The 18,703-nt window shown below is 38.4% G+C and overlaps 2 long non-coding RNA genes across 2 annotated transcripts; both read right to left on the bottom strand.

Moving 5' to 3' along the window:
- Positions 1-11,502: 11,502 nt before the first annotated feature.
- Positions 11,503-12,728, bottom strand: LOC118483006. Its single transcript, XR_004869444.1, has 3 exons — positions 12,207-12,728; positions 11,939-12,035; positions 11,503-11,830 (listed from the first exon to the last, which is right to left on the bottom strand). It is a non-coding gene; the product is annotated as an uncharacterized LOC118483006 (long non-coding RNA).
- A 392-nt stretch (positions 12,729-13,120) lies between these two features.
- Positions 13,121-15,382, bottom strand: LOC118483005. The gene is made up of 5 exons (XR_004869443.1): positions 15,221-15,382; positions 14,806-14,876; positions 14,232-14,285; positions 13,675-13,767; positions 13,121-13,436 (listed from the first exon to the last, which is right to left on the bottom strand). It is a non-coding gene; the product is annotated as an uncharacterized LOC118483005 (long non-coding RNA).
- Between the last annotated feature and the right edge of the window lie 3,321 nt (positions 15,383-18,703).

The following is an 18,703-nucleotide window of genomic DNA, read 5'->3' as shown; positions in this document are numbered from 1 at the left end:
GTGAGCAAAGATGGATGGGCAAAAAGGTTTAAATATTTTGTGTGTCTGAAAGACGAAACGTTGGATGATCTTAAAGACCGATATAGTGTTTTACTGAATTATCTGAAAGATCATGAGATATATCCGTCAAATGTTGAGAAATTGGAGAAATTTGCAGATGCATTACCGATTGAATGGGGTGAATGTTTGAAAAATTTAAGGGAGGACTCAAATTTTTCAAAACTACCTCTAAATCAATTCATCAGCAAACTTAAAGCTCATGAACTTGAAGTTAGAAAGAAAAAGAAAGAAATGATCAAGGTTTTGGAGAATAATGTGCTAGATCTGAGTTCAGATGTGATTGAAGAGATGCACAAAAGGGTTGCTAAATGTGTCAGGGCAAAATATGTGCTGAAATACGATTTCAAACGAGGTTGTTATATTGATAATGATGGAAGTCCTCTTGATTTCGTTAAAATCTTTTGTGCAGGTACATTCATAGCAAAGGAAGAAGAAACCCCAAAAGCTGAAGAATCGGTGAAGAATGAAACATTGTGCTCAAGATGCGATAACGTCAAGACTGATAATGACAAACTTGTGAAAGACATGGCAAGTTTGGCATCTGAAGTCAAAAAGTTGAAAGACGAGAAGCACGCTGCTGAAAATCAGATTCTTATTCTGAAAGAAAATTGTGAGAAGTTGAAAGCTGAAAATGACAAACTGTTGGTTGGTTTGAACAGTTTGACATTTGAAAACAAGAAGTTAAATGAAAAAGTTAAAGGTTTTGAAAGTGAAAAAACAAAAATTGAGAAAGAATTTCAGAATCAAATGAAAATTCTTGAAGATGGGAGAAATGTGTTTAGTAAAAATAACATTGAAAAACAGAAAATGATAAATTCCCATCTTCAGAAAATCATTAAACTCGAAAAAGAAGGTGAACGCGCTCAAAAGAAAATCAAAGAGTTGGAAAAAGAGCTTGAAAGCAAACAGAAATCTTCAGAAGATTTAGATTTCTGGATTAAGCTTGAAAACAAGAATCTGAAAGCGAATGAATCAAAATTTCAGGAACAGATAAAAGTTTTGATGAATGAAAAATCTGTTCTTGAAAATTTGAAGAATGATAACGAAAAAACAATCAAGTCTCATTTTGGGAGAATATCTCAGCTTGAAAGTGAAGCTGAGAATTCGAGGAACAAAATTGATGAACTTGAGAAGAAATTGATAGGTTTTGTGACTAAATCAGACAGTTTGAATTTTCCCTGTCCAAAACCAATCAATTCTGTTCCAATAAGTGACGATGTCACAAACTTTGACAATGTCAAAGTTGAAGATTGTGATGAGAAATCTGATGATGTAAATGGAAAAATTGAAAAACAAAAATTGTTTTTAGAATTAGAAGAAAAATTCAAAAATACTGTTTTGCGATCTACTGAAATAGGCGAATGCTCAAAGCAAAAACCTGTTAAGAAGATTGTTGAACAAAAACAAATTGTTAAAACATCAAAAAATGTTCAAAAAGATAATAAAAGCTCATCAGATCGATCATCCAATCGCATTCAAAAAGTACAAAAATTGAAAAACGAAAACTCAAAAATTGTTGGTAATAAGTGGTGCAGGTTTGACCACAGTGCTCAAAAGACAAATCCAACAATCAAGAAGAGGAAAGAGTATCACCAAGCCAAACAGTTCTTTGATCTGAGCGTTTGGTATGAAGATGGTGATTGGTACGATAAAAAAGTGTGCTACAAATGTGGTTATCAAGGACACATTGTTGTTAACTGCCAGAGACAAAGATTTGAGACAAGAAGATGCTATAATTGTCAAATCAAAGGACACATTGCCAAGAATTGCCCAAGGAAATCAAGTGAAAGATTGAGGGTTAATTCTCAGAAGTTGGCAAAGAAACCAGTCACTGTCAAGCCCAAGGAACTGAAAGTTTCAGAACAGAAAGTCAAAGAACAGAAGGTCCAAGAACCTAAAGTTCAAGAAAAGAAAGTGAAGCTTTCTCAAGGGCAAAAAGACAAACTGAGAAAGAAGAGGAAGAAGGCCAGAGAATATCTGGAGAAGATTTTGTCCTCGGGTTCGCCCGACAGATCGAATAAAAGTTCTGATGAATCTACTCCCTCAGCTGTAAAGACAAGCAAAAAGAATTCATCAGATACAAATCTGGGGACAAAAGAGGAGAAGAAGAAGGAAAAGGTCGGTGATGAATCTGACGTGCCGAAGTCAGACAAGCCACCTTCAGGCGATGAATCTGGCTCATCAAAGTCAGACAAGCCACAGTCAGGCAATGATTCTGGTATGGTAAAACCAGAAGAGCCATGTGTTGAGGTAAAAGTTGAGAATTCTAATTTAACAATGGTTGAGAAAAATTTTCCACCATTGTTGAACAAGAATTCAAAATCACCCAAGAACAGTCAGGCTTGGGTGAAACTTTTCAAATAAAAAAAACCTGACTTGCCGGAGCTCCCAGGTTGGTAAGCGTGGAGCATGAATCGGCATCTTTCTTAAAGTTTTATTCGGTAACGTCAATCATACAAAGGATAAAGAGGTTTGTTTGTGTTTTTTCTTTCAAGTGGTATTAGACGAGTTTATATTTTCGCAATTGGTACAGAGGATTCTGGACTGCAAATGGTAAATCAAGGACATTAACTTGTACTTGGATTTTCCTACTATTGTGTAAAGAACAAGGTGATGAAACCCCGAGTTTATGAAATGTCACACAAAACTAATTTTCCGGAAAAACCATTTTGATTAAAACAAACTTAAGTGTTTTGAAATCATAATGGGAAAATAGTTTGTTGTGAGGGGGAGTTCTGATTGTTTATGCCAAGTGGATGGAGAATTGAAGTGATTCTCATCAAGTTGTCAAATTTGTACAATTTGTTTCAAATTTTCCCAGAAAATCAAAATTGAAACATATTCTGATTTTAGGGGGAGAAAAATTTAAAAAAATCAGAAAATTTGAAAAAGCCAAAAACATGATAAAATCAAAAATGAGTTTTGTTGTGAAATAAGAGGAAATGATAGTAAATCAGTGGACTATCACAGCACGCTAAAGAAATGTAATGTCAAATGTAATAAACGGTCTCACTAATGATGTGACGATAGGTTTTTGTACATTTAGTAGATTTATTCGGGATATAAACCTAAAATTTCAAACTTGTGAAATTCGTGGGGAACACTACTTGGATATATAGGTAACCCCTGAAATCTCGTTTGAAAGGTCTCGTATTCTGATATACTAGGTGTTTATACTCTATGATGTCTGGGGTATTATTCCGGGACTTCTGCTGAACGGTAGTTCTGACCTAGTCCTTGGCTAATACTTTCCGCAAAATGCTTGAAACATAGCATAAAGCCCTCAGCTGATTAGACAATAAAATTGATAATCATCTGTTGTAGCTGAAAAGATCCTCTAAAGGGGACACACTGCTAAGTCGAAACTGATATCTCTCTGCTGAACGGAAGTTCTGACCTGAGATCCCTCAGTTCTCGCATTTAACCCCTAATTTATGTACAGATATCATTGTAGTATTCTTGCCTGTAAGACTGAATATTGGGATTCTGGATACGAGAGTATATTCAAGAGGTGGGACACATGAATCGAACTAAGTTCATAAAACACTTAAATAGTATCCTGAATAGATTGAAAATTGTATGAAAATTTAAGAGGACAACTATATCATCAATCAACGTGAATCGTTTAGAACTTAAAATGTCTAAAAGCTTAACGGTGCGTGTGATGTGTCTCAAAAACTGATATGATCCTCTTGCACAAACTCACAAAAATATGTTTGTACATATTTCATTTCTGCATTTAATTTCTGTCTTTGCATTTATGTTTCTTATATTGAAAAATCCAAAAAGATTTTCGACAACTGATGTTGGAGAGCTGACATTCAAAATCTCAAAGGCTAAACATGATGAACAGATGGTTTGGTTAATGGTTTGAAATGTTTAAGATAATTCATTAATTTGAATTAGAAATTGGAATGTTTCAAATTTTAATAAAGTTTTAAATGTGAAATGAATCTCAAATGTTTAGTTGATTCATTAAGTTGAATCACAACTTTATTGGTTTGTAATAGAGAGGTTGAGATGTGCAGGTTTCGAATTTGTTGCTACGAAAAGCCAGACTACGATCCCGACAGCCGAGTCTAAGGGGGAGTCTGAAGACGAGCTTAATGCAAAAGGAGCTTGTATTCGGAAAGCCAGGCGTCGATCCCAAAAGCACGGAAGCTTGACGAAAGAGGGAGCCTGAAGAGTCTGAAGAAAGAGCAACAGAAGCTGAAGACAGATCCACCGGGATTCTGTTCGAGCTAGAGTAGTTGAAGACTCTCACTAAAGATTCCGTCAACATCCAAGGGGGAGTTTGTTAGTGCAGTTGTCTGTCGACTACATCTTTGTTCGAGTTTTAGTGAGAGAGAAGGACAAGTCGCTACGAGTTTCACTACGAGATTGACTACGGCAATATCCAAGGGGGAGATTGTTGATGCATTTATTGTCTATCGCCTTCGTCAATCCGAGTCGTAGTGAAAAGCCGGAAGGAATCAAGCGCATAATGTCGTATTTAGTTAGAAATGGCAAGGTGGCAAACTTGTAATTAATGAGAACTTTCATTAAATAGCCTTGACCATATAAATAGGAGGTTATGTCATGATTTTAGTTAGACTTTAAAGGAGTTCTTGAAAGAGTTTAGGAGGAGACTTGGAGGAGAAGACTTTCTAGAGAGAGAAAGTAGAGAGAGAAAGTTGTATATTTGTGATTCTTGTACCGTACACGTCAAATTTAGCAATGGAATCACATTAGTAGTACGTTATCATGTGTTCGGTCATGTTCGTTCACGGATTCCGCACGTGAAACGTTCGTTACGCAATCGAACGGCGTCAAAACCGGTCCTACAACCCATATACCCTTTTCCTTTCTTTCCAGCACCGGTTGTAGCTTGAACCGACGTGCTTGACTCTCCTTTCTTACCAACACCGCTTGTTCCTTGTTTGAAATTCGAGAACTTCCTTTTGTTCTCGCCAGATGACTCTACGTGAGTCTCTTTCTTCTTTGGTTCAACATTCGAAAACTTGTTTAGGCGGATAGCCTCCTCAGTAAGAGCTACGCTCAGATCGATTGCCTCGGTGATTGTTGCCGGCTTGGAAGTAGTGACCATACTCATGATCTGTGGAGCTAAACCCCAAATAAAGCGCTCGATTCGCTTGAATTCCGGTGTAACCATATAAGGTACCACATGAGACAAGTCGTGGAACCTCTGCACATATTCCGCGATTTTGGGACCTTCCATCTTGAGATGCCAGAACTCAGTCTCCAATTTTTGAATCTCCGTGCGTGAGCAATACTTTCTTCGCATAAGCTCTTTTAGCTCGTTCCATGTCATCGCGTAAGCTGCGGCTTCACCAAGAGTTTGCACTTGTAAGTTCCACCAGGACAGGGCTCCGTCCAAACACAGCCTAGAAATGTAAGTCACATGTTGGTCTGGAGCGCACTTGCTCATTCGGAGAACAACCTCTGTCTTTTCGGCCCATCTGACAAAGGCAACAGCACCTCCAGTGTCGTCAAAATTTACCGGTTTGCAGTCTAGGAACTGCTTGTAGGTGCACCCTGCACATACGTTAGAATATACAAATGGCATTAGCAAACTTGCTAGAGATATCCAAATGTATCGTGGTATGTCTTAATGACTTAATATTACCATGAGGCGGATTGTTATTGTCGTTGTTTTCGGAAATATTCCCACTGGTTTCCGCCTGCGAAGCAGCATATTGCGTAATGGCGGCAGCAATGACTTGTTGGAGTTCTGCCTCGTTGGTAGGCATGCGCGTCTGGCGTCTCGGAGGCATCTTCTAAAAGATGTATTCACGTAAGTCAGCCATAACAAATAAAGGATCATACGTACGTAATAGTAATATCAACACATAACATCTCATGTTATAAATAAATTAATCACATAACATCTCATGTCATAGAACATAAACAATCAATCAACATCACATATGATGAGAATACTGCGATTGTACTGTCATAAATTGAGACCACAATGTAAGGTTTACAAGTACACAACTGTATCATACAACATCCATGACTAAGGGCCACATCGCCCTAGCCCAAAACTATCAAATCAGTGTCTATAACAACCAATATACAAATCATCAAAAATCATAATCATCCTAGATGCGGTCTCCAAAAAGGCTGCAAAGTCTACACAATCATCGTCCTCTCATCAAAAGTCTACCCGTGTCGTACAAAATGGCCCTAAGCTGATGGCGGTGGAGGAGGGGGAAAATGAGAAAAGAGCAAACGTCGCATGTGAAGCCAATCCTCCTCGATAGCGCGATGAGAACGCAACAGATGTGCGATCTGCTGCTCCGGAGTCCAAAAACGAGCAGCAGAATCGGGAGATAACGGACGAGGAGGGTGTGATACTGCAGGTGGAGTCTGGTACTAGCACGGGAGTCGCTGAGCTCTCTCCAGCTCCTGTACGCGACGAGTCAGCGCCTCCTGCTGTATCATGAAAGACCTGAGAATATCCTCTGTAGAATAACCCATGTGATAAGGATGATAAGGATCAGATGGCGGCATAATGGGTGGCGAAGTCCAAAGGAACGGCTCACTAGATGGAGCGAAGGATGGTACAACAAATGGTGCAACAGGGGGAACAAAAACATGATGAGAAATCAGAGGTACAAACTGATCTCCTCCTGTCATGAAAGGTGTATGACCAAAAGGCTGACGAGATGAGCCCTCTCCAGGACGGGGCGGAGGGATGTCCTGGAGAAATGTAATAGGTAAGTCGGCACGATGAACATCTGAAGTATGAACGGGATGCAAAGGAACATCAGTAGGAACCGAAACAAGGGCTGAAACGGGTGTAACTGGTACCACGAAAGGTGGAAAATCATCATCATCGTCTATCCACCCATTCCGGGTGTGTGCGTATCGAGGATCAACATGGGTCGCAAAAGGTGCATGATCGAACTGCACAGGCACTGGGTCAGGAAGAGGGTCAACAACAGGATCAGCGGGTATATCAGCAACATGATCGTCCACTAACGGTGGAGCAACAACAGGATCCCCTAACAAAAATGGAACATCAACATGAGCATCAGCAACAACATGATCACCCTCCAATAGTGGAGCAATAATAGGATGATCGTCAGCAGGTAAATCATCAACCAAAGGAGCAACAGCGGGTACATCAGCATGAATAGGGTCATGCTCGAATGCGGGGTCTGGAGCAACCACTGGCTCGGGGGCCACAGCAGGCTCCGGATCGTCAAACTCCATCTCAAAATCAGCGGGATCAGCAAACATAGGGTCAACAGGGGCTACGGGATCCTCCATGGGCTGATCTAAGTGCACAAACTCAATCTCCTTGTCTGGATCAAAACCAGGTGGGAAAATAGGATCTGAATCGTCATCAATATCATGGTCGAACCCAAAGCTAGGGGCAGGGGCAGGTGCAGCGGATGACGATCTATCAGGATCTGTGTCATGCGAATGGTGCTGTACTCCCTGCGTTTGTGACGGTGCAGATGCCACCGACTCAAAGGAGTCTGGGGCAGGTGAATGGACGGGTGCCTCCTCAGCAGGAGCATCAGCAAGTAGTAGAAGATCACCAGCAGCAATATGGGCCTCGCCCTCAAAGTCATCCTCGAGTGGGTCCTCATCAAACAAGTGGGCGTCGTCGTCAGCGACTACGTCGAGGGACATATCAACAATAGGGTAGGCTGCAAGAGGTACAGGGGCAGGGATCACCGCGAGCGGCAAATCCCCAGCGATAGGGCCATCAGCTGGCTCAGCAACGACATCAGGCAGCGCAATGGGCTGGAAGTCGTCGTCGTCCGTGCTGGTAGTATCTGAAGTATACACCTCGTGCTCTGATGAGACTATGTCGTCTGATACTATAGGCATGGGGTCTGTGGTGTCTGACTCTCCAGTAGCAGATGAAGGCATGATGTCTGTAACACAAACACACACACATGCACAAATAATCAATTATATAATCATATAAACATGTTAGTCACCAATAAGCAATCAAATAGTTCTCCTAGTCCCACTAGACTACCTCCCAGTCTCTCCGACTGAATCTCCTAGTCTCTCAGACTAATTCCCTCAGTCTCCCCGACTGAATTTCCTAGTCTCCCAGACTAATTCCCTCAGTCTCCTCGACTAAATTTCCTAGTCTCCCCGACTAATTCCCTCAGTCTCCCCGACTGAATTTCCTAGTCTCCCCGACTAATTCCCTCAGTCTCCTCGACTGAATCTCCCAGTTTCCCCGACTGAATCCCTCAGTCTCCCCGACTGAATCCCTCAGTCTCCCCGACTGAATCATAAATTTTAAGAAGGAAAAGTGCTCAACTTTTGTTTGTAAAAACGTTTTGTGATCTGGATCTGGACTTAGTGTATGCAGTGTAAAAATGTTTTCGTGAGAGCCCTAGTGATCATAGTCTAGACTCGAGAAGGAATCCTAGTTCGCTATGATCAAAGCTCTAATACCAAGCTGTCACACCCTGGCTTTGCGGAAGCGTGGGTTTATTTGGTGTGACTTCTTAATACCATAGCTTAATCACAACAAGCTATATGAAAGTAAAACCATGCAGATCATCCATTGATTCAGGTTTTAAAATAAAAGTACCACAACATTGTTTAAAACATCGACACATGCAACGGGATTACAACATAACAAAATAAAAACATTGTTCATAAGACACAACACCAACATGAAATAAACGCAGTTTAAGGACTGTGACTCATCCAGGTAAAAGCCACATCCCCTAAACTTGGATGACCTCATAACTCTTACGCAGCGTGAAAACGTAACATACCGTGCCAGATCATTAGTTCCCCGAATTACATGTAAGTTAGAAAAATCAACAAAAATTGTTGAGCGAGTTCATGTGAAGGTGAGTATGTAAAACCTTTGTAATTGTAAAATCCTGGTATGTAGCAAATAAGGAAATAAAGAGATCACATGGTTTGCAAGGCCATTGATATGTGTGAAGTGCAGTAGGAAGACTCAAACCTAGCAGATTTTTGCGTGGGGTACCAAGTCACCCCGAGGTCCGTACTGTTGGGCCTGGGGCTGGGCTCGCTACACCCAGATAGATCTACCGCTAAAGACCCTTGGACATCTTATTTTTAAAGAAAATGCAAGTTTACAACTTCTAGTCCAAGGATTACGAAAATATTTCTTTGTTGAAACCTTTTGTTACACAAGTGTCTACACACTTGTTTGTTCACAAAAACACCTTTAGTTTATGAAAGATCCGGCTTTTATACATGGTTTGTATCTTACACTTGGTTCTTCGAAAATACCACTTGTAGATCTTTAGATCTACTAGTTTTGAACTCCATTTTGCAAGAAAAATCACTTTTACACAAGTTCATGTTCATAAGTAGTAGAGTTCATCATCTTACAATTTTCACACTTTACATAACACTAGTTCATGTTTCATGAACATGACCTAGCCTGGTTAGATGACGATCCGTTCTACTACTAGCATCAAACAACATAACATAATCATAACAAAACAAGTTTCATATGTTTTACACTATTATTTACTCCTTAACCACTTTGTTTGTCATTCTTACAAGACTTTAAACTTTGTTTTCGCATGTTCATGATTTTTATCCAATAAACTTCTTATTAACCACTTTAGACAAGATCGAGAGGGTGATTAGAAGCACTTACAACTAGCTCAAGGCTAGGGAAGAAATCAAGCAAAAACAAGGTGGTTAATAGCGTTGTAGAGAGGTCTTTGTGATTCCGTAAGCATCGAGCTTGATTGTATGATCTTTAACACCTTTGAGTGTGTATGGTTTGCTTGTAGGAGGCTCGATGGTGGTGGTATGGTGGTGGCGGACGGTCAAGAGAGAAAGAGGGAGAGTTGAGTTGGTGTTTGATTAGTGAAAATGAAAGTCTTATCCCACATGTTTACTTATAAACCATTTTCCACTATTAACCATTAGATAATATATAGTTTAGATACTAAACATTTGAATTAAAACAATCAACAAGGACAAGGGTGTGTCACCCTTGTGGTGACCGTTCGGTTATAAGGGGGGGGGTTTGGTTTGTTTTGAACTAAATGGTTAGGTTATAGTTAGTTTAGTTAGGAGGTTAATCCAATTACTAGTGTGTTATGATTTATAACGGGTGTTAGGGTATTCGGGGACCCTAACTGGCACATAAAAGGAAAAATAGTGTCATTGACAATATTTTTATGTTTCGGGTAAAGTCCGGTTGTTCGGTTGGATACTGATCCGTTAAAGTGTCAAACAAAGCTTTAAAGTGTCTTTATTATTATTTTTAGTGACACTATGAATTCCCGACACTTTGGAAAGTGTCTAGTATTATTTTTCCATGTTTTTGCACTTTACTAGTTAGCTTAAAAGCTGAATTTTGTGGTAGAGTGCAGGATTTCGTGTTTAAATCATGGTTTAGGCACATCCGGTCACTATAACTATCACCTAGTGACGCAGTTCTACAATCCTCACCTCCCTACACTTCCTACTAGTGTAGTAATCTATTCCTGGCTCATACTGGCCTTAGAGACAGTGTCTGTCTGATGCTGGCTATATCAGCATGTTTAATGGGTTATCCGTTCATTGTGCTACTGTGCTATTGTGCATCAAGTTTGTCACTATAGTTTGGTGTAAATAATGGAGTGACAGTTAATAAAGTATGATGCAAGTATATGTACGTATCAGAATTCAAGTAGCAGTTTATCCACAATTGTAAGCAAGCACAGTAATTAAGCATTAATTAAATATTAATTAATTCGTACGGATACCTGATTTGGTGAGAGTTGTCACAAATAACTCGATCACTGCTACGATACAATGTCCGATCAATTAAAACCGATCCGATGGATATTTAAGTGTTGCCCGAATCTTCGGCTATACTATGTCATTTGTCGTGAGGGTTTCGATCTCGTGAATTATCGTAAATGGTGTATTAAGATACTAACCTAGTTTCGTTTGCATTATTTAACTAGGTTACCGGCTTAATCAGTAGGCAGACTCTATCCGTTTAAACTTGCAATGTGAGTCATTCCCTTTTTACCAAATTATTTTCAAAACCCCGCTTGTTTTCAAAGTTATAATTATAGTGATTAAGTCTTTGTAATCTTCAATTATTGCCGGTATGTGGGCTTTTGTATACACTACTTGATAATCTTCACCATTGGACGGCGGGTTAGCCAATGGGTGATATGACCATAGTCACAAATTCGGTCGAGTGACAAATACCGATTTGGGGTAATTGGTTGATATATAAGCATTGTAATCGCTCTTAATACTGTGCATTATAACCCTGTGTCATTTTGTAAACTGAATGCACTCGCCAGTATTTTTCGCTGATCAAATCTTTTTAAAACATGTTTCGGGTGATTTACTGTGAATAAGGAAAAGTGCCGCGTAGCACTCCTGCTTGAATGAAGTGGCTCAGTAAATAAATAAATAAACATGTTTTTGTAATCAGGGGATTTCCCAGTGAAATTCCTTTATTGTAAAACTAGGTTAATGCCCGCGTAATACGCGGGCTTCAACCAAAACCATATTATTTACTTTGAAATGAAATGTTCTGTACAAATACATACATTGGAAGAAAAAAAAAACAGAAAACTGTTCAAATGCCGGAAAAAACTTCCTTGTAGACTACATTTGTTGTTTTACTCGTTACATTCCCATCTTTGTCTGAAAAAAGGATGTTACCTTTTGTTGCCATTTTGACTACTATTCAAATGCCGGAAAAAACCATATGGAAGAATAAGACGGGTCTTTTTGTCTGACCCGTAACCGATATCAACCTTTAAATAACATTGCAAATATATTTCTAACCATATGGAACAAAACACAATATGTCAGCCGTGTGGTCAACCCTTAAATAACATTGCAAATGCATAGACGATATTTTTATATAAATAAGAAAAGAAAAAAGTACCTTATCACATATTTTCCAGTAACTTTGGGGCCTCTTGAATTCCTTGACCCGCTTCTTAATGATCTTTTTGTCAAGCTTAGGCACTCTCCCCTAATTACTACAAAACAAACCAAAAAAGTTTAGTTACATCCATTACTACTACTACTACTAATAGTCGATAAAACGGATATACTTAAACGTTACAGAAGTGAATAGGGACCATAATTGGAAAAAAAAACTTGGAATTGTTTACAAAAGATGGTAAAAGGGAATCTCTTTTAAAGCATACCATCGCACCTATGCTAGATGAATTAGGCATGACCAGGCTAATATGCTCTTCTGGTGCTTTTAAGCTTTTCACACCCAAAAGAAATAACAATATTGTTCCTCCCATCCACCAAACTAATAACATCTGTGAAGAACTGGACCATGAGAGAACGTAAATGGAAAGATTCATGACAACAATTTATATCCATGATGTTTGAATTTATGCAAAAAAAGATACATAAATAAACTACATTTAAACTAATGAATACCCAACCTGCTAAAAACCAACATCAAATCCTTCAATGTATTTACTATTTCTTCATCCGTAGCCTCTTTCATGTAGTTCCAATTAAAAAAAATAGGAAAGGCTAAAATTATTAGAAATTAGTTAATATCGACGAACAAATTTGTTTGTTTTTTCAGGGTGTTTGGGTTTTGCCGAGTCAGATTCGGATACGGTCTAACCGTATTTGTGTGTGTGTATGAGTATGTGCGTGTGTGTTATCTTGCATATATTTATGCACGTTTAAAAATAACTATAGAAATATACTTACTTAAGGAAATTGGTTTTGATACACATCGAAGTGGACTCAAGCATTCACGCTCCAAGCATTTTGCTTGCTTTGCTAGTTTCCTTTATAGCTGACACACATAAGAAACATGTATAATAAGTTTATACCCTAAGTACAATATTACTCACCGAAAAATGTCATCAACTTCAATCGCGTTAATGAATAAATGATTGAAAATCTCTGTTGCTCTTTAAATTCTAAACATATTTTTCTTTAAATTCCATCACATCAACTGCTAACCAAATTGCATCCAACAAATTTTGAATATCTACACGTAGAAGTAGAAGTAGAAGCAATGAATGTTAAAAAAAATATTTTTTATATTTTTAAAATGATATAATCAATTTCATACCTTTGCTCAACTGAGAGACAAAAAGAGCTTGACTCTAGATCCACAATAACCCAGTTCAAGATATGGAAAGACAATATAATCATAATCCAAATCACCTTTTGATATGAAGTTGATCTAAGAATTAGCCAAAACAGGTTATCTTAACCCTTGTGTTATTCTGTACTAAAAAGCTGGCTACCAAAAACAAAAATCAGAAAAAAGTAGTTTCTAATGAAATTAGCCATATATTAGAGCACGTGGTATGACTACGCCTCAATCGTTGCATACCTTTAGCACCTTTAGAGCTTGATGGATTTAAACCTTTTTGTGAACTTTGAGCTTTGTTAACCTAGAAACAACCAGCAACATCATATTATGAATTTAAAGATATAGCTCATAGCTAGAGATGGCAAAACGGGAAGGTCAGTCGGGTCGGGTAACATGCCCAAATGTGTCCAGTCAAAACGGGTAACCTTTTGCCCATGTCACCATTTCGACCCGTTTAATAGTTCAAGTATAGCAAGAAAAACATAATACCAAAATGCAGAGACTTGAGACAAAATATTGGAAAAATGAACAAAACTTACCAAAACTTTCCATCCATTATCTTCTTCACTCGATTGACTTTTTCTTTCTCATTTGACTTTTTCTTCTTAACATCACTAACATCAGCACATCATCTGTTTCAACATTTTACTCTATTTTAACATCAAAATGCAGAACTTTAAACTTTAATATAAAGAACAGTCCAAAAAAACGTTTTATGTTATTCGATATTTTATATTATCCTATGTTCAGCAACTATGTATTTGTCATGAGCTTACAATGAAGGAACACATTACATAGTACTATAGTAGTGGTCCTCTGGATCTATATGGATCCAATGGAACACATAACATTCTCTTAGATAAATTTAAAACCTCAAAATTTCTTTCCAAAAGGAAAGCGAAAAAGTAATAATAATAATAATAATAATAATAATAATAATAATAATAATAATAATAATCGAATGTGAGAAAACTGAAACTCTGGTTCAAGTTGCTGGAATATCCGAAAAGTGCTCATATTTAACACAATACTGTTCCGAACAGTTACAAATAAACTACCAAAACTCAAAAACAAATAAATTGCATGATATGCTCACCTTTGTCTTGCAAATTTTTGCCTTCTTGTTTGATTGTTCCAGTCCGTTGCTTCCCTATGATCAATATACACATACCCCAGTAAGCTTAGTTTATCATGCCCCTTCAATATTAAATTGTAAATAAATGTAATCACATTCCAACATGTTTTCATGGTATTTCATATACATATTTTCAAAACCTAATGCATATGATTAGTTCCACAAATCATACCTTTTACAATAATCATGATTGTTTCATTAGAGCATTTAATCAAACAACTTATGTGCATAAAATTTAAGAACCATTATCAAGTGTGAATCTTTTTCAATAAACCTAATCTTTCCAATTCATTCACATCATATCATGAAAATATCAATAATGATCCATACATGTATCTATTAAAAATAATGTCACAACTTTTTTTTTCATTACATTTGCTAAAACTAATTGGGTTTCTTAATCCCAAGTAAATACTTTCTTGAATCCCCTGGAACATCAGGATAACTAATTATTCATGTCTTTAGGAACAAATACTCCACTCAACTATGTAATATCGTAAAAATTCTTTTTGACCAGTTAATGAAGAGGGTATACCTGCAAACTTCAAGCAAACCCTAAATAACATCCAGATCCAGCCGTCACCCAAGCACACCTTCATTCAACTTCTGCGTTCAAATCCAAAAACACCACCAACAAAAAAACCCTACGTTGATTAAAAAAATGTTGAATCATAGTGTGACAAAGATGAAACCGAATCAGACCTAACCTAATCAAACAAAACTGAGCCATCAAATTAGATTGTTTGTCACAAAAGATGAGATAAAACCCAAAACAATGCTTCAAGCACAAAAAAACTCGATTAACACTCAGATTAGATGTAACCAAACGAATCATGGATGAATGATAGAAGAATCATAAGAAATTGAATGAAATCATCGATGAAAGATATAAGAAATCGTTGATGATTCATTCAATCTATCATAAAAGAAGAAGATCAAGGAATCATTACCGTCGATGTTCACTATTGAGTATTGAAGATTGATTAAACGTTGTTGCACAGGGTCGATTGAACTCCTGAGTAGCCGATTCGGTGATTAGGGTTTTGAATGAGGAAAGGAACGATGATTGAAAGATTGAGAGAGAGAGAGAGAGTAACAGAAACGTACATAAGAAGCATCTCTAATACTCAAAGCAGAGCTATGCCACATGTCCTCTCATTTGAGATTGCCACCTCATTGCCTATGTGTCTGCTTAGTTGGCTTGCACCATTGGGTGACATGTGTCCCCCAATGGTTTGCTTTATTAGAGATATAGATATGGGGTTTGTCCCGAAACTCATAATAAAATAATCGGGTGTTTTCAGTTTAAACAACGATCCTGTTAAACTTTTCTGCTGCCAATTAAACATTAATACCACGGGTTTCTGTCCCGCAGCTTCTGAACCAGGTAAAACGGGTCGGGGGCCGTGACATGAACCGGGTCAAAAAAAATATTATACCTCATACCTCCTTCAGCTTCATCTTAACAGTGGTTGCTTATGCCATCACTTCCTACGTGTCTTTCAATCTCCCAACTATATATTACTAACAACAAAGAGAGGAATATTTTGGAGATGCACATCAGTGTATAACAGTTAGGATGAGATAACAACATATGATTTCTAAATGAATCACATATGTATATAGAATATATGAAAGTTGTATACGAAGACAAAATTTCACATATATGGAATATTCGTATGTGTGCCACGATTTACGGGTTAGGATTCTTATAAAAATTTCAGGTTCGGGTAGTGTTAGACCCACCAACCAGTGGACACAACCTGTTGAACAACCCTGCATATCAACTTTTCTGATAAGTTCATGATTCATTTCCTTCTTATTTTTCTACAATCAACCCTGCATAAAGACGGTTAATATGAATGATCGTCTAGCCTCCATGTTTGGATCGATTAAATAAAGTGATCTAACATCTTTGGATGACAGATCATACGATATAGAATCGTCTCCGTTGTACCTTAATTCCTAAGAAACCTACCTCACATGTTTATACCAGGACCTTTCTCACGAGAGGTCTTATGAAGATGAAGCGGATGTGAACCCTTTCAACTATCGTTTGACCGATACATTCTTTAATGATCAAAATAACTATCCATGCCAATTCAAAACTTGTGGCTAATTCTATATATCAGGATCTCTACAATGGATCCTATGAATTGGCTCTGACAGAGATCAAACAAGTATTGAAATCGGTGTATGACGCGCATTGTTTACCCTTGGCTCAAACACGGAGCATGTGTGCTCAACAAGGCTGACCTGGATGCCAAAAGCAATCTGTTGGTCGCATGTCAATCATAAGTTCTACGTCCTATGTGTTTAATCCTAATGTGTCAGGGTTCTACAAGGCATGCACTGAGCTACATGTGGTTCGTGGTGAAGGTATTGTTGGTAAATCAATCGACATAAACCAACCATGCTTTGCCACGGACATCACGGGTTTTGTAATAGTGAATACGCGTTAGCAGATCATGCCAAGGTGTTTGGAGTTGGTGGTGCAGTAGCAATATGCTTACAAAGCACCAACACGGGACCCACTGAGTTCATTATGGAATTCTTTCTCCCTCGTGATTTCAGAAACGATGAAGAACAAAAACATATGCTAAGCTCAATATCATGTGTGATGCAGCGTGTTTCCAGGGGTTTATATGTGATGAATGATGATGAATTAGCAAAAGAAGAAGATTCAGTTTCGGTCAAAGGTGAGTTTTCTTGGATTTTTGACATGAAATAGCAAAAGAAGAAGATTCAGTTTCGGTCAAAGGTGAGTCTTCTTGGATTTTTGAAATGAAATAATCCCAACGAAGGGGTGAAAGCGTCATTGTTTCCACGCGGTCCCAGAAAGAGGAACCACAAGAGTTCAAAGTGATAAACCGATGGGATTATAATCAATCAACATTGACTGAATACAGGAAGCAAAATCAACAAGGTTTGAAATCGAAAGGGTGAAAATGACCATTAGCAACAAGAAGATCAGAAGAAAAGAGACGATTAAAGGCAGAAAGAAACATAAGTTTACCACTTCTCTAGCAATACTTTCTCGAGAGTCTCAAAGATGCTGCCTAGAGCATTAGAGGTTAGCCATAGCCACCATCTCTTTAATACTAAAATTCCACCTGAAGAAACACCAAACTAATCTGGTGATTAGTTTGTAGTTTGTGCCTTGACATATAAGGTTAATCTTATTTGTCTCGTCCAAGCTGTGATAACGATGATCCTGCAAAACATTAAACACACCGTTAAGCTCGTTACGAGGATGGAAACATGGGGGTTCTCCTTGTAACCACCCTCCGGCGTGAGAATAAGTATATGTTTTGAGGATAATAGTGTATGATTAAAGTGAGAGAGCAAGGGAGTCATCCTTAAACTTGGAGGTGAAGTTCACTATTTATAGCCGAGGTGGTTTATGGTGGAGATGGGCTGATGGGCCTTGGGCCTGTAGTCGACAACAAGGAATATCCATTCGGTCTCCTCTACCACAACTGTTGGTGTTTCTAGTTGAGAGGGTAGCTGGCGCACGCTGAATGGATCCACGTGTCCTGACCGTTGTCCTTGTTGTTTCGTCTGTCATCAGCGGCTAAGTGGAGATCGTGGAGCAGTGGTCGGCGCACGCTGATTGGTGCCACGTGTGCATCCTTGTGTACCTTTTTGTCTCCTGTATGATTGTTCATCGTGCAGCATGATCGGATACAGCCTGTTAGACGCTCATTGGTCCACTGCTCTGCCACTTGTACCTTCAGTACTTGTCCTAGGTTAACCTGCGCTTCCTTCCTCCGCACGATAATCGGGGATATCCCGTGTAGCCGGCGCAAGGTCCAGTAAGTAAGTGTTTTCATCCAAGGAGCTAAGTGTCAAATTTGGCCCTGTGTTGGCCCTGACCTCGTGCGCGACCTGGGTTACACCAGACTAGCTGGTGCGAGGTTGGGAAGGTTACCAAATTAGTCTGATAAGAGTATGGTCCCGCGCGCGACCTGAATGGTTAGCGCGGATTTGGAACCATACCCCTTCACCACCTGTAGATGTTACGACAAATATAGCAAAATTATACAAGAGAATTGGTTATTATGCACATTGGCACTACGTTAAGAAAACAAAATTGAGTGAAAACCAACCTAATTAACCTCCGAACAACCAAAATTGGTGCAAGTATGACAACCAAGCGCTTCCTAGCCGCCCAATTCAAGATTACAATCCATGTTGGGCAAGAAATAATTACAAAGATCAAGTTTAATTAGCGTCTTGGGATTTTAATAAAAAAAATAATTTAAGCTAATTGACATTAATTTTGGAATTGAAACCACTCTTTTAGTTCTCACCACTTCCATTCCAAACAAAATTAACAGAAAGTTATCAACAGAATACCACAATGAATTGCCTATTGATGTTAACAAAACTTTTTTAAAATCTAATTTACCTTATTGCGGAACCACAAAATA

The sequence above is a fragment of the Helianthus annuus genome, chromosome 10 (genome assembly GCF_002127325.2).
Source record: "Helianthus annuus cultivar XRQ/B chromosome 10, HanXRQr2.0-SUNRISE, whole genome shotgun sequence".
In the NCBI taxonomy this organism is placed as follows: Eukaryota; Viridiplantae; Streptophyta; class Magnoliopsida; order Asterales; family Asteraceae; genus Helianthus; species Helianthus annuus.
Note: the sequence above shows the minus strand (reverse complement) of the source record. Positions and strands in the feature narration are given on the sequence as shown.